The sequence below is a fragment of the Oncorhynchus keta genome, chromosome 14, assembly GCF_023373465.1.
Source record: "Oncorhynchus keta strain PuntledgeMale-10-30-2019 chromosome 14, Oket_V2, whole genome shotgun sequence".
Lineage (NCBI taxonomy): Eukaryota > Metazoa > Chordata > Actinopteri > Salmoniformes > Salmonidae > Oncorhynchus > Oncorhynchus keta.
Window position 1 is genome coordinate 64040546 of NC_068434.1, and position 13644 is coordinate 64054189.

The 13644-nt window shown below is 52.1% G+C and overlaps 1 long non-coding RNA gene across 1 annotated transcript; it reads left to right on the top strand.

Moving 5' to 3' along the window:
• Positions 1–997: 997 nt before the first annotated feature.
• LOC127907428 (uncharacterized) lies at positions 998–13058 on the top strand. Its single transcript, XR_008064397.1, has 3 exons — positions 998–3952; positions 6603–6762; positions 12014–13058. It is a non-coding gene; the product is annotated as an uncharacterized LOC127907428 (long non-coding RNA).
• Positions 13059–13644: the final 586 nt, after the last annotated feature.

A 13644-nucleotide genomic window follows, 5' to 3' on the forward strand; every position in this document is an offset into this window, starting at 1 on the left:
GTAAAGACTCTCAGACCATGAAAAACAAGATTCTCTGGTCTGATGAAACCAAAATGTAACTCTTTGGCCTGATTGCCAAGCATCACATCTGGAGGAAACCTGCCACCATCCCTACAGTGAAGCATGGTGGTGGCAGAATCATGCTGTGGGGATGTTTTTCAGTGGCAGGGACTGGGAGACTAGACAGGATTGAGGGAAAGATGAACGGAGCAAAGTACAGAGAGATCCTTGATCAAAACCTGCTCCAGAGTGCTCAGGACATCAGACTAGGGTGAAGGTTCACCTTCCAACAGGACAACAACCCTAAGCACACAGCCAAGACAATGCAGGAGTGGCTTTGGGTCAAGTCTCAAAGTCCTTGAGTGGCCCAGCCAGAGCCCGATCGAACATCTCTGGAGAGACCTGGAAATAGCTTTGCAGCAACGCTCCCCATCCAACCTAACAGAGCTTGAGAGGATCTGCAGAGAAGTATCTGGTCCTTCTGTAGCTCAGTTGGTACAGCATGGCGCTTGTAACGCCAGGGTAGTGGGTTCGATTCCCGGGACCACCCATACGTAGAATGTATGCACACATGACTGTAAGTCGCTTTGGATAAAAGCGTCTGCTAAATGGCATATTATTTATTATTATAAGAATGGGAGAAACTCTCCAAATACAGGTGTGCCAAGCTTGCAGCGTCATACACAAAGAAGTCTCGAGGTTATAATCGCTGCCAAAGGTGCTTCAACAAAGTACTGAATGGGTCTGGATACTTATGTAAATGTGATATTTCAACAACAAAATATTATTTATATATTTGCCAAAATGTAAATAACAGTTTTTGCTTCGTCATTATGGGGTATTTTGTTTAGATTGAGGGGGGCAATTTAATCAGTTTTAGAATAAGGCTGTAATGTAGCAACATTTGGAAAAAGTCAAGGTGTCTGAATACTTTCGAATGCACTGTATACCACAGTTTCTAAACCAAGAGGCACAGCATTGCGAGACATCCGGGAACCTTGCGAAACAGATTAGGCCAGAGTGTGGGGTTTGAGAAGTAATTGAGAGAAGTGAACAATTCTTCCTTAGTTGTTAATTTTTGCCGAATCTAAAGGCACAACCTAGATTCGAGCTAATGTCTTAAGTAGTTGAACATGTTATTACTCCACCCTCGTTAGTGACAAATTGACTCATTTTAATTTTTGTCAAAAAACAACTTTATATCTAAGGCGCGAGACGACCGTTAGACCCGATGAGGTGTTTCTACGCTTGAGTTTAGCCAGCGAACGTCGCCATAACATCGGGGATTTCCATTGGAGAAGCAGTTTTAGCCTTCATGCTGTTCTGTCTTTGATAATATCCTTTATATTTATTTTACACAGTTGTATTTATTTTACTACGTCTCTGTATTTGTTGTTAATGTTTTGGTGTCAAACTGGTGGTAGTTGTGAAGAAAAGTCGATAGTTGGAAGAGTTGCAGAGTTATTAGAAAATAATGCTCACATGCTTTTTTCATTAATTAGGCTATTTTCTCTCGAACTATACAGTCTATCTATTAGAAACTCATGGACAATATGAACACAGACATAAAACATGTATACTATTTATGAATACATTTTTTGAAAGTTATTCCAGTATAAACGACCAAATTAAGGATAGATTGCCATAGATGGAATTGCCAACATTACTGTATATTCTGGTAACTTTGGTAATTTACCGGAAGCTTTGCAACCCTACCTTTTTAGTATATTACAAATGACTTTTATCCACTAGGAACTCAGCTGCACCCACAGTAGGAGTTGTCTTAAGGCTACTATTACTAGTCTATTGAAATATGCTATGTTACGATGTGTTTGCTATTTAACATTATTACTACATATGAAAGCCAGTGTTTTAGATTTGTATTGGCACCTCTCTGTGGATATTATTAATAAGCATTACATTTAAAACAGAGGCAATAACACTACAGTGGGTTATAGTAGCAGGAGTGGTGGTGCGTGTATTTGCTTTGTAGTACCCTCCTTCTCATTAAAAACAGTATTTTAGACATAGAGGTGAGGCTAGGGAGTCCTTTTTGATCTGCTTTGCATAATCCAATTCAATCCATCCTGTGTGGGGGAAAAAATCTATTAACTCTCCTTAATTGGCCTGACATTGCGCACATAACTGTAACACTAATCAATACTGAAATAAGAAATGAAGCCAAAGACCATCTCATTGTATTGATTTTTGGAGAGGAGGTTTAAATATTGCAGTGTAGGATATATGAGCCAGAGGTCCATAATGTGCACTGCACACTGTCTCCTTCTGTGAGAGCCTTGAAGTGGAGCCGACAAGGGCAATTAGAAGGAAGGTGATCCTATCTGTAAACAACAACACTATGAGGAAGGGAGAGATGAGACCTTGATCTCATTAATAACACGATGATAAAGGAGGGGTAAAGTGCTTTCGTTGAAAGGCTTAACAGAGATGAAGCACATTCATTATAGTAAATGGCTTTGTTTCTTATTAAAGTAGTTGCACAGACATATGATGGTGAACTATGGGGTCAAAAGACTCCCCTTGCCCCAGTAGTAGCTCTGTGACAGAAGATTGCATCTCACCATAACCTCCCTCAGCCTTCCCCTTCACGTCCATCCTCTCTTTCTCTTTTCTCCTCCACTCTTCTCTGTGCCTGCATGATGTGTGTGCTGTCAAGGAGAGAGAGAGTGAGGTCTGTGGAGGTTCTGGCCCTCAGACAGGGCCGTCTGCTGCAGCCCCACGGCCAGCCAAGCCGCCAAGCAGGAAGTAGAGCTGGGGCTGCTCTCCTCTCCCAGGTCCTGCCTCGTAGAAATGGCCACCTGTTCAAGGGGCTCTCCCTCCTCTCTCCCTCTCCCCCTGGCCAGGACCAGCTGTGCTAGAGACACACCCCCCCCCGCTCTGCCCGCCCAGCAGAGGACACAAGTTGGGACAACATGCCCCCTATGCCTGGCAGATAGACAGAGACAGACGGACAGAGACAAACGGACGGACAGAGACGGACGGACAGAGAGAGACAGACGGACAGAGACATACGAACAGAGACAAACAGACAGAGACAGACGAACAGAGACAGACGGACAGAGACAGACGGACAGAGACAGACGGACAGAGACAGACGAACAGAGACAGACGGACAGAGACAGACGGACAGAGACAGACGAACAGAGACAGACGGACAGAGACAGACGAACAGAGACAGACGGACAGAGACAGACGGACAGAGACAGACGAACAGAGACAGACGGACAGAGACAGACGGACAGAGACAGACGGACAGAGACAGACGAACAGAGACAGACGGACAGAGACAGACGGACAGAGACAGACGGATGAGACAGACGGACAGAGACAGACGGACAGAGACAGACGAACAGAGACAGACGGACGGACAGAGACAGACAAGCGGACGGACGGACAGACAGATGGGTGGACAGACAGATGGGCGGACGGACAGACAGACAGACAGAGGCCGGCAGGCGGGCAAATCAAGGCACACTATGTACCCAGCAATGAGGTTGTCTCTTGTAGACAAAGGTTACATCTTAATGGGCTGTAGTATGAGCATAGGTTTCATAAACATTTTGAGATCATGATACTTAGTGTGATACACAATACTGAGGAACAGGGGGAGGGGAAGATAAACAGCAGACAGTAGAGTTATACAGTTCCTATAATATACAGTTCCTGAGGTTCATCTCACATATGCCTATGTGTTTCTCTTTTCCTCTCCACGGGAACACTCTGGCATCAAGCCGGGGAACGATGGCCGACAGATGGCCGTGTTTTGGCAGGTGATACTGCACATGTGCAGCACACTCTGCATGGCAACAATGCCACTTCAGCAGATAGCGGTGTCCCCTGTCCTGAAGGAAGTTCACACCGTCTGTCTGGTGCCACCTGCTGAGGTGACGGATGGGTGTGAAGGGCAAAACATCTGGACTGAGGATGTGCGGTATGTAACCTGCTGTACAAGTGTTGGGGTCATTTCCATTTAAACTCAGTTGACTTCCTGAATTGACTGAATTGAAATGGAAATGACTTATTGCAGCATGGAATGATATTGGACTGTTGTGCTTCGAGACCCTATGGGTCCGGGTTTGGGGTCAGAGTATCTCCTGGATGTCAGTCCAGTCCAACAGGGTCTCTATGGCTCCATCCACCAGTCCCAGATCCTCTTCTGTCCAGTGGCAGCTTTGCCCCTCCTGAGCCCGTGCACGGGTAGGCGCCCCCCCACTTGTGCCTTTCTGGTTATCAGACCCCTCACAGGCACTCTGATCTGGGTTGCTAAGCGCTGCCCATGTGTTTGTTTGCCTTATCCCTTGTGCCCTGAGCCAAGCCCTGTGAAGGAGGCTGATAAAAACAACAGCTACAGAGTTGGCAGCGAGAGGAGAGGAAAACGTCGCCCAAGGAATCTGAGCGCCCTTCCCTCTGGGGACTTGAAGAGGATATGTGGAGAGTGCAACACACACACACACACACACTACACACCCTTTTTCAATGCACATTTAAAGGCAGTCCCAGTCCTATCCGCCTTATTCAATTACAGGCAAAAATGAACTAAAAGGCCAGTGTTGCTTTTTCATCCTCTCCCTGATAGATATTTTATTGAGCGCTCTTTCTCCCTCCTTTTCACTTGTTTTCTATCATGCTCTTTATCTTTGCCTCTCTCTTTCCCTATGCTTGTTTCTCTCTCACTTTTATTTTAATTCCACACACGCTTGTTTTTGCCTCTGTATCCCTCGCTCTCTCTTCTTCCCTCTCTGTTTTGGTTCAAAGGGCAGGGGAATGTAGTGATGGCGAGACAGAGAGATGCTCAAAGCCCCCCTGGTGAGCCTGTCCTGGGGCTGTGTGCTCTGTGGTCACTCTCTTGGGGCCTGGGGTCGGCCCATAAAAGGTCCCGGTCCATTCTCTGGAGAGGGCACTGTGTTGAAAGAGCCTGGTCCATTCTCTGGAGAGGGCACTGTGTTGAAAGAGTCTGGTCCATTCTCTGGAGAGGGCACTGTGTTGAAAGAGCCTGGTCCATTCTCTGGAGAGGGCACTGTGTTGAAAGAGCCTGGTCCATTCTCTGGAGAGGGCACTGTGTTGAAAGAGCCTGGTCCATTCTCTGGGGAGAGAGCACTCACTGTGTTGTGTGTTGGGCACGAGTCTCCTCTCTGTGAAGATAAGATCCCTTTTATAGGGTTGAAATCTGCATATCTGTTGTGAAGTGAAGCTTTCCTTTAAAATGTCACCTCTGGTTGTGAATTGTGTTGTTTTCTAATAGATTCTAACAGGCTTTGACAAAGGGAGGAGGTGGAGGTTGATGGATGGCGATGACTATGAGTTTTAAAAGTCACATTGCTGTTTGATCTGTCAGCAGAGAGAGAGAGAGACAGAGAGAGAGACAGAGGCACACACAGAGAGAGAGAGACAGACAGACGTACAGAGAGAGACAGAGAGAGAGAGAGAGACAGACAGACGTAGAGAGAGAGACAGAGACAAAGAGATAGTGACAGAGAGACGCAGAGAGAGCGAGACACAGACGTAGAGAGAGAGAGAGAGAGAGAGAGAGAGAGAGAGAGAGAGAGAGAGAATATATTTGTCCCCTGAGAGACAGAGCCAAATAAGCCACCCTGTGGTACGAGGGAAGGTCAGAGAGAGAGATGAGAGGCTGCACATGGTAGAGAGGAAACAAGTAAATAGAAGCAGCTCTAATAGGAATATCAAGCCACTGAAAGGTAAACAGGCTTCTCCAGACTGATACAAAGGGAATGTGGCGGCTTTGAGAGCGCTGGAGTGCTGGCACGCTCCTGTGGCGGCGCGATAACGCCCCTCTGGCTGCCTGCATCCCAGAGATAAGGCAGAGCACTGGCATGTGTCGCCCCTGATCCCAATTTCACAGTCAATATTCATCCAGTCTGACAAACAAGCACCATTTAAGATAAAAAATAAATATAGAATCCTTCTGCTATTACCTCCTGTTTATTAATCTCCCAGCATCCACTGCCTTTTAAACAGCGGTAAACACCCCCTCTCCTCCTCCTGCTCCCCCTGTCTCTCCCCCAGCCTCATACTCACTCCCCCCCCAGCCTCATACCTCCTCTCCCTCCCTCCCCCCAGCCTCATACACCCTCCCCTCCCCTCCCTCCACACACGTGTGTGGAGTTAAATCGCTCCTGGTTCCTCTAGATTGCTGAAGGTGTGGAGGGGTGCTTGTGTGAATCTATGTATGTCTCTATACGTGTGTGTGTGTGTGTGTGTGTGTGTGTGTGTGTGTGTGTGTGTGTGTGTGTGTGTGTGTGTGTGTGTGTGTGTGTGTGTGTGTGTGTGTGTGTGTGTGTGTGTGTGTGTGTGTGTGTGTGTGTGTGTGTGTGTGTGTGTGTGTGTGTGTGTGTGTGTGTGTGTGTGCGTGCGTGTGTGTGTGTGCGCGCGTGTGTGTGTGTGCGTGCGTGCGTGTGTGTGTGAGCGTGCGTGCGTGCGTGTGTGTGTGTGTGCGCGCGTGTGCGTGTGTGTGTGTGCGTGCGTGTGTGTGTGTGCTCGCCAGGGGCAGGCCACAGCTGTTAACCTGAATCCCTCTCTTTCTCTCTCCCTAACATCCCCTCCTCTCTCACCTGGCTCCCAAGGCCTCCTGGCTGCTGATGCTGCTGCTGCTGCCCAGCTGTGTGTGGCCTGCCTGGGCCAGCCTGGCCTCTGATTACTGGCCATCTGCAGCAGCAGGAGCCACCCTGAGGACAGACAGATCTCTAACCCCTGCCTAAAGGCCAGCTCATCTCTGTGGCTGAGGTGAGCTAAACCTATTCATTGTGCTGATTCTCTCAATCCCAGGCTCACTCTTGGAGAGCGAGACAGAGAGAGAGAGAGGGAGGGAGAGCGAGAGAGCTCTAAAATGGTTCAGGATAGTTGCAGTTATTTTCGTATTATAAAACTGTGTGAGTCTATAGGGTTAACAGAAGCTGAGTACAAACGGCTTTTTCCCCATACCTTGACAAAAGAATCTCCCAAGCTCTGCTTTTGTTTTATGATGATCCAGAAGAGTGTTGGCATGGCATTAGCTGCCTCCAGCTGTAGCTGGCAGCAAGTTAGTCAGCTGTGGCAGTAGCTGAGAGGATCTGTGGTGGAGGTGGTGGTATGGACTGCTAATGCCGGCAGGCTAGCCGCACTCTGCCCAGTCCTTTCCTGCTCTGCCTGGCTCAGACCTGCCCGGCCAGCTGGCCATATCCCTTTAAATCTGTCCTGGGCTGAGCCACGCTCTTATTGAGATTACTGCACACTCTCCGCACCTCCACAGATGGGAGGAACGACCTGCCAGCTGGCAGAGGGACACCCACAATCCCCCAGTGGCTCCTGGCCAGGAGGCCTGCCAGCCATGATGCCCATTCACACTTCTGTTCCCCCTCTCTCTCTCTCTCTCTCTCTCTCTCTCTCTCTCTCTCTCTCTCTCTCTCTCTCTCTCTCTCTCTCTCTCTCCCTCTCTCTCTCTCTCACTCTCGCTCTCCCTCTCTCTCTCTCTCACTCTATTTCTATCTATCGCTTTAGCTTTCCTGTCTCCCTTTCTCTCCTCTCCCTACTTTTTCTCTCTTATTTTTTCCCTCCATTGCTGTGTCTCTTCTCTTCTTTGCTGTCACACACAGGTCTGAACCCTGGTGATGAAGAGAGGGGAGGGGAGAGATGGAGATGGAGAGGGGGTTACTGAAAGGTGTCACATGCGCTGATGTGATAAGGGTGCCAGGTAGAGATAACCAAGCATCCTTCGTCACCATGGAGCCAAGTACAGCCTGTCCTCTTGAGTTAAAACAGGAGCACTCGCACACAAGTGTACACACACACACACACGCACACACACACACACACACACACACACACACACACACACACACACACACACACACACACACACACACACACACACACACACACACACACACACACACACACATACACACACACGCACGCACGCACGCACGCACACACACAAACAATCTACAAGTTCATTATCCATCTGTGGAATGATAAGAGCTAGATTTCTTATAATAGCCATGCTATTGAGCTCTGGATACTACTTCACCGTAGTAGAAACAGGAACCAGGGAGAATGCCTGAACTTAATTAACCCTATCCTAAACCTTACTCCTTAACTTAACCAATCGCAGTTAATGCCTGTACTGATAACCAATCGGAAATGAATGCCTGAACTTAACCCTTTCTGTTATAACCCTATCCCAAACCTTAACCCAGTCAGAGTGAATGCCTTAACCGTAGAGTTGTTTCTGTGAGCCTAAATCGTCTGGAGCTCATGTGGGAGGGGAGCTGTGTGTCTAAATACAGGACGTCGGGAGAGGAAGTCAGTTTACTAGTCAAAAATAGACGTTTGTCCAAGGACGTCAAGACCCGAGACTGTGAGATCTTGTTGACACTGAAAGTCGATGTACTAGTGGTGACTAACGTGTCATTATGATGTGAGTACAGTTTCACAGTCACTCATTCAACCAAATAATGTCTGCCGTGTGGATCTACTTAACCGTACACAGGTGTTAAGGATGTGGATAAATGTGTCGAATAAATCCCTTTCTCCATCTACGTACCAACACTGTTCATATACCTCTATGGATCAGTAGCCTCCTCCTGGAAAGTTGAAGATGTATTCAAACTTTTCTCCCTGCAGCCCACCTGCTCAGCGGTGAGATCGTTATGGTGGGAACGGGCAGTGCCAGATTACTGTGACCTGCAGCCCCCCTCCAGATGGACACTCTCCCAGCTGGCTAACTCCTTTTAAGGAGCTTCATTATTACCATGCCGCTCTTTGGTTAGGTTATACACACACAGGGATGTACACGCACCCGCGCACACACACGCACACACAGGGATGTACAATACACAAGCACATGCATACAAACACACCCATACACACATTCCTTTGTGCCCACCTCCTTGCCATTTCATAGGAGGCAGTAGGGAGGAGAGGGGGCAGTGCGTGGGGGGAGCTGCAGCAGCAGTAGGGAGGAGAGGGGCAGTGCGTGGGGGTTGAGTTGCAGCAGCAGTAGGGAGGAGAGGGGGCAGTGCGTGGGGGTGGGGAGCTGCAGCAGCAGTAGGGAGGAGAGGGGGCAGTGCGTGGGGGTGGAGCTGCAGCAGCAGTAGGGAGGAGAGGGGGCAGTGCGTGGGGGGGGAGCTGCAGCAGCAGTAGGGAGGAGAGGGGGCAGTGCGTGGGGGGGAGCTGCAGCAGCAGTAGGGAGGAGAGGGGGCAGTGCGTGGGGGGGAGCTGCAGCAGCAGTAGGGAGGAGAGGGGCGGTGCGTGGGGGGAGCTGCAGCAGCAGTAGGGAGGAGTTGGGGCAGTGTGTGGGGGGAGCTGCAGCAGCAGTAGGGAGGAGAGGGGGCAGTGCGTGGGGGGAGCTGCAGCAGCAGTAGGGAGGAGAGGGGGCAGTGCGTGGGGGTGGGGAGCTGCAGCAGCAGTAGGGGAGAGGGGGCAGTGCGTGGGGGGTGGAGCTGCAGCAGCAGTAGGGAGGAGAGGGGGCGGTGCGTGGGGGGAGCTGCAGCAGCAGTAGGGAGGAGAGGGGGCAGTGCGTGGGGGTGGGGAGCTGCAGCAGCAGTAGGGAGGAGAGGGGGCAGTGCGTGGGGGGCTGCAGCAGCAGTAGGGAGGAGAGGGGGCATTGCGTGGGGGTGGGGAGCTGCAGCAGCAGTAGGGAGGAGAGGGGGCAGCGCGTGGGGGGAGCTGCAGCAGCAGTAGGGAGGAGAGGGGGCAGTGTGTGGGGGGAGCTGCAGCAGCAGTAGGGAGGAGAGGGGGCAGTGCGTGGGGGGGGAGCTGCAGCAGCAGTAGGGAGGAGAGGGGGCAGTGCGTGGGGGGCTGCAGCAGCAGTAGGGAGGAGAGGGGCAGTGCGTGGGGTGAGGAGCTGCAGCAGCAGTAGGGAGGAGAGGGGGCAGTGCGTGGGGGTGGAGCTGCAGCAGCAGTAGGGAGGAGAGGGGGCGGTGCGTGGGGGGAGCTGCAGCAGCAGTAGGGAGGAGAGGGGGCAGTGCGTGGGGGGAGCTGCAGCAGCAGTAGGGAGGAGAGGGGGCAGTGCGTGGGGGGAGCTGCAGCAGCAGTAGGGAGGAGAGGGGGCAGTGCGTGGGGGTGGGGAGCTGCAGCAGCAGTAGGGAGGAGAGGGGGCAGTGCGTGGGGGTGGAGCTGCAGCAGCAGTAGGGAGGAGAGGGGGCGGTGCGTGGGGGGAGCTGCAGCAGCAGTAGGGAGGAGAGGGGGCAGTGCGTGGGGGTGGAGCTGCAGCAGCAGTAGGGAGGAGAGGGGCAGTGCGTGGGGGGAGCTGCAGCAGCAGTAGGGAGGAGAGGGGGCGGTGCGTGGGGGGGGCTGCAGCAGCAGTAGGGAGGAGAGGGGGCAGTGCGTGGGGGGGAGCTGCAGCAGCAGTAGGGAGGAGAGGGGGCAGTGGGTGGGGGGGGAGCTGCAGCAGCAGTAGGGAGGAGAGGGGGCGGTGCGTGGGGGGAGCTGCAGCAGCAGTAGGGAGGAGAGGGGGCAGTGCGTGGGGGGGGAGCTGCAGCAGCAGTAGGGAGGAGAGGGGGCAGTGCGTGGGGGGAGCTGCAGCAGCAGTAGGGAGGAGAGGGGGCAGTGCGTGGGGGGGAGCTGCAGCAGCAGTAGGGAGGAGAGGGGGCAGTGCGTGGGGGGGGGGAGCTGCAGCAGCAGTAGGGAGGAGAGGGGGCGGTGCGTGGGGGGAGCTGCAGCAGCAGTAGGGAGGAGAGGGGGCAGTGCGTGGGGGTGGAGCTGCAGCAGCAGTAGGGAGGAGAGGGGGCAGTGCGTGGGGGGAGCTGCAGCAGCAGTAGGGAGGAGAGGGGGCGGTGCGTGGGGGGGGCTGCAGCAGCAGTAGGGAGGAGAGGGGCAGTGCGTGGGGGGGGAGCTGCAGCAGCAGTAGGGAGGAGAGGGGGCAGTGCGTGGGGGGAGCTGCAGCAGCAGTAGGGAGGAGAGGGGGCGGTGCGTGGGGGGGAGCTGCAGCAGCAGTAGGGAGGAGAGGGGGTAGTGCGTGGGGGGGGAGCTGCAGCAGCAGTAGGGAGGAGAGGGGGCGATGCGTGGGGGGGGAGCTGCAGCAGCAGTAGGGAGGAGAGGGGGCGGTGCGTGGGGGGAGCTGCAGCAGCAGTAGGGAGGAGAGGGGGCAGTGCGTGGGGGGTGGGGGGAGCTGCAGCAGCAGTAGACAGCTGGAGGAGAGAGCAGGAGGTGAACATTTCACCAGAGGAATGTTGTGTATAGCTGTACCTTCAACAGCAGGAGTGTTAATGAAGCGGCCCACAGACACCCACCCACACATTTACTCCTCACACCGTCTCTGCCAGCCACCAACCCTGCCAACCGGCTCTGTCACTCTGACTCACTCCCTGCTATGTGTCTCAGACCTGGCTGTGCTACAGGCAGGCAGATAGTGTAGCCTCTTTCCTGTAGTCAAATGACCTAGTGGCCTCATGGGTGGAATGTTATTCATATGTTTCATAATGAATAAACTTTTTTTTTTTTTTAAGATTCCGAAAGTCCAGTGTTTCTATGTCAAATGTTTTTTTTTATATATTTCAGTCATCTGTGATTTATATTAAGTGAAATATTGGGATGCAAACTCAAAATGTAATTCATTTCAACTCTATATCTGACATGGTACAGGGGTCTTCTTTATTAAGGCCCTAACCATGTGTTGTTTCAAAGTGATTTGTTTAATACTACCAAGAAACACTCTGTGTGACTCTGATTTAGGCCACTGCAGTAAAAGGTTAATGGGAGAATGTGCCCACTGGCAAAAGAAATGTCACGATTCAACCTCTGTGGTTGATTCATACAAAGGGCTCGATAATCAAAAGGAAGCAAGTGTGTTTTTGTCCCAGAGAGATGGAGCTGGAGGTTCAACTTGACATGCTACAACTCTGGAGATGAAGAGAAACACAGATATACAAAGGCCTCGTATCCTCAGTGAAACACAAAATGCTGACAAAAGCGAAATAATCCGATTGTGTCCCACAATAGAACGCGGTATCCAGGAAATAACAGCCGCTCTTTCTATTTCTCCTCTGCACCTCAGTATAGTCTCAGACCGACCGCGGTGCTGCATGGTGACCGACCGAGGTGCTGCATGGTGACCGACCGCGGTGCTGCATGGTGACCGACCGAGGTGCTGCATGGTGACCGACCGAGGTGCTGCATGGTGACCGACCGCGGTGCTGCATGGTGACCGACCGAGGTGCTGCATGGTGACCGACCGCGGTGCTGCATGGTGACCGACTGCGGTGCTACATGGTGACCGACCGCGGTGCTGCATGGTGACCGACCGCGGTGCTGCATGGTGACCGACTGCGGTGCTGCATGGTGACCGACCACGGTGCTGCATGGTGACCGACCACGGTGCTGCATGGTCCAACGGTAGCAGACCTCCTCAGAGGAGCGGTCTACAGTGTGAGCGCATGCAGTGCAGGATCAGCGAGCACCAGGAGGTCGACGTGTGATGTGTGAGATTTATTGGTGTGCCCACCATCCACCCTTAATAATGTTTTATAGCCATTCTCTGGTTTGGCGGTCATGGGTAATCTACTACCATAGACTGTCGTCATAACCGGGGGAAGCTGACTGGTTGGAAAGCGAGAAAGAGAAATTACATCATGGAACAGGACTGGTTGGAAAGCAACACACTGTCATGTGTTTCTCTGAAGATCACACGTTTATCAAAGCCCATTGAAACGGAGAGCACCGTATGGGCTATAATAGTCTATAGTGTGGTGTAGTGGGTCGCTATTTAAAGCCTTGTTGTAATTCCTAATTGTGTTATGTTGTAAAATGTCTTCATGCTGAAGCCATCAAACTAAGGCCCCTCCCCTACCCTCTCCCCCCATCCAGTAAGTCCCCTGCCCTCTCCCTCCATCCAGTAAGTCCCCTGCCCTCTCCCTCCATCCAGTAAGTCCCCTGCCCTCTCCCCCCATCCAGTAAGTCCCCTACCCTCTCCCTCCATCCAGTAAGTCCCCTGCCCTCTCCCTCCATCCAGTAAGTCCCCTACCCTCTCCCCCCATCCAGTAAGTCCCCTACCCTCTCCCCCCATCCAGTAAGTCCCCTACCCTCTCCCCCCATCCAGTAAGTCCCCTACCCTCTCCCCCCATCCAGTAAGTCCCCTGCCCTCTCCCCCCATCCAGTAAGTCCCCTACCCTCTCCCCCCATCCAGTAAGTCCCATACCCTCTCCCCATCCAGTAAGTCCCCTACCCTCTCCCCCATCCAGTAAGTCCCCTACCCTCTCCCCCCATCCAGTAAGTCCCCTACCCTCTCCCCCCATTCAGTAAGTCCCCTACCCTCTCCCTCCATCCAGTAAGTCCCCTACCCTCTCCCCCCATCCAGTAAGTCCCCTGCCCTGCAGTATAGTTACTACTAACCTCTACACATGTTATGGTACAGCGCTCTATTTGAATGTATCCCACCCAGACCTCAGGCGGTGGGATAGTTCATGCTGTGCTAGTAGACATCTCTGCATCGGTGGATACTGCGGATACACACAGGAGATGTTCCAAGTCACGTGGCTGCTTTATTTGTAGAGGAGTGTGTACGACCGGTGCCTAAGTACTGCTTTACATATGGGATAACTGGCAAGTCATTTAGTATATTGCAAATATTCCGAATGTGATTTAATAAACAACTTTCCGATCCAGTTTAGTGCATCCTTTTGATTCTCC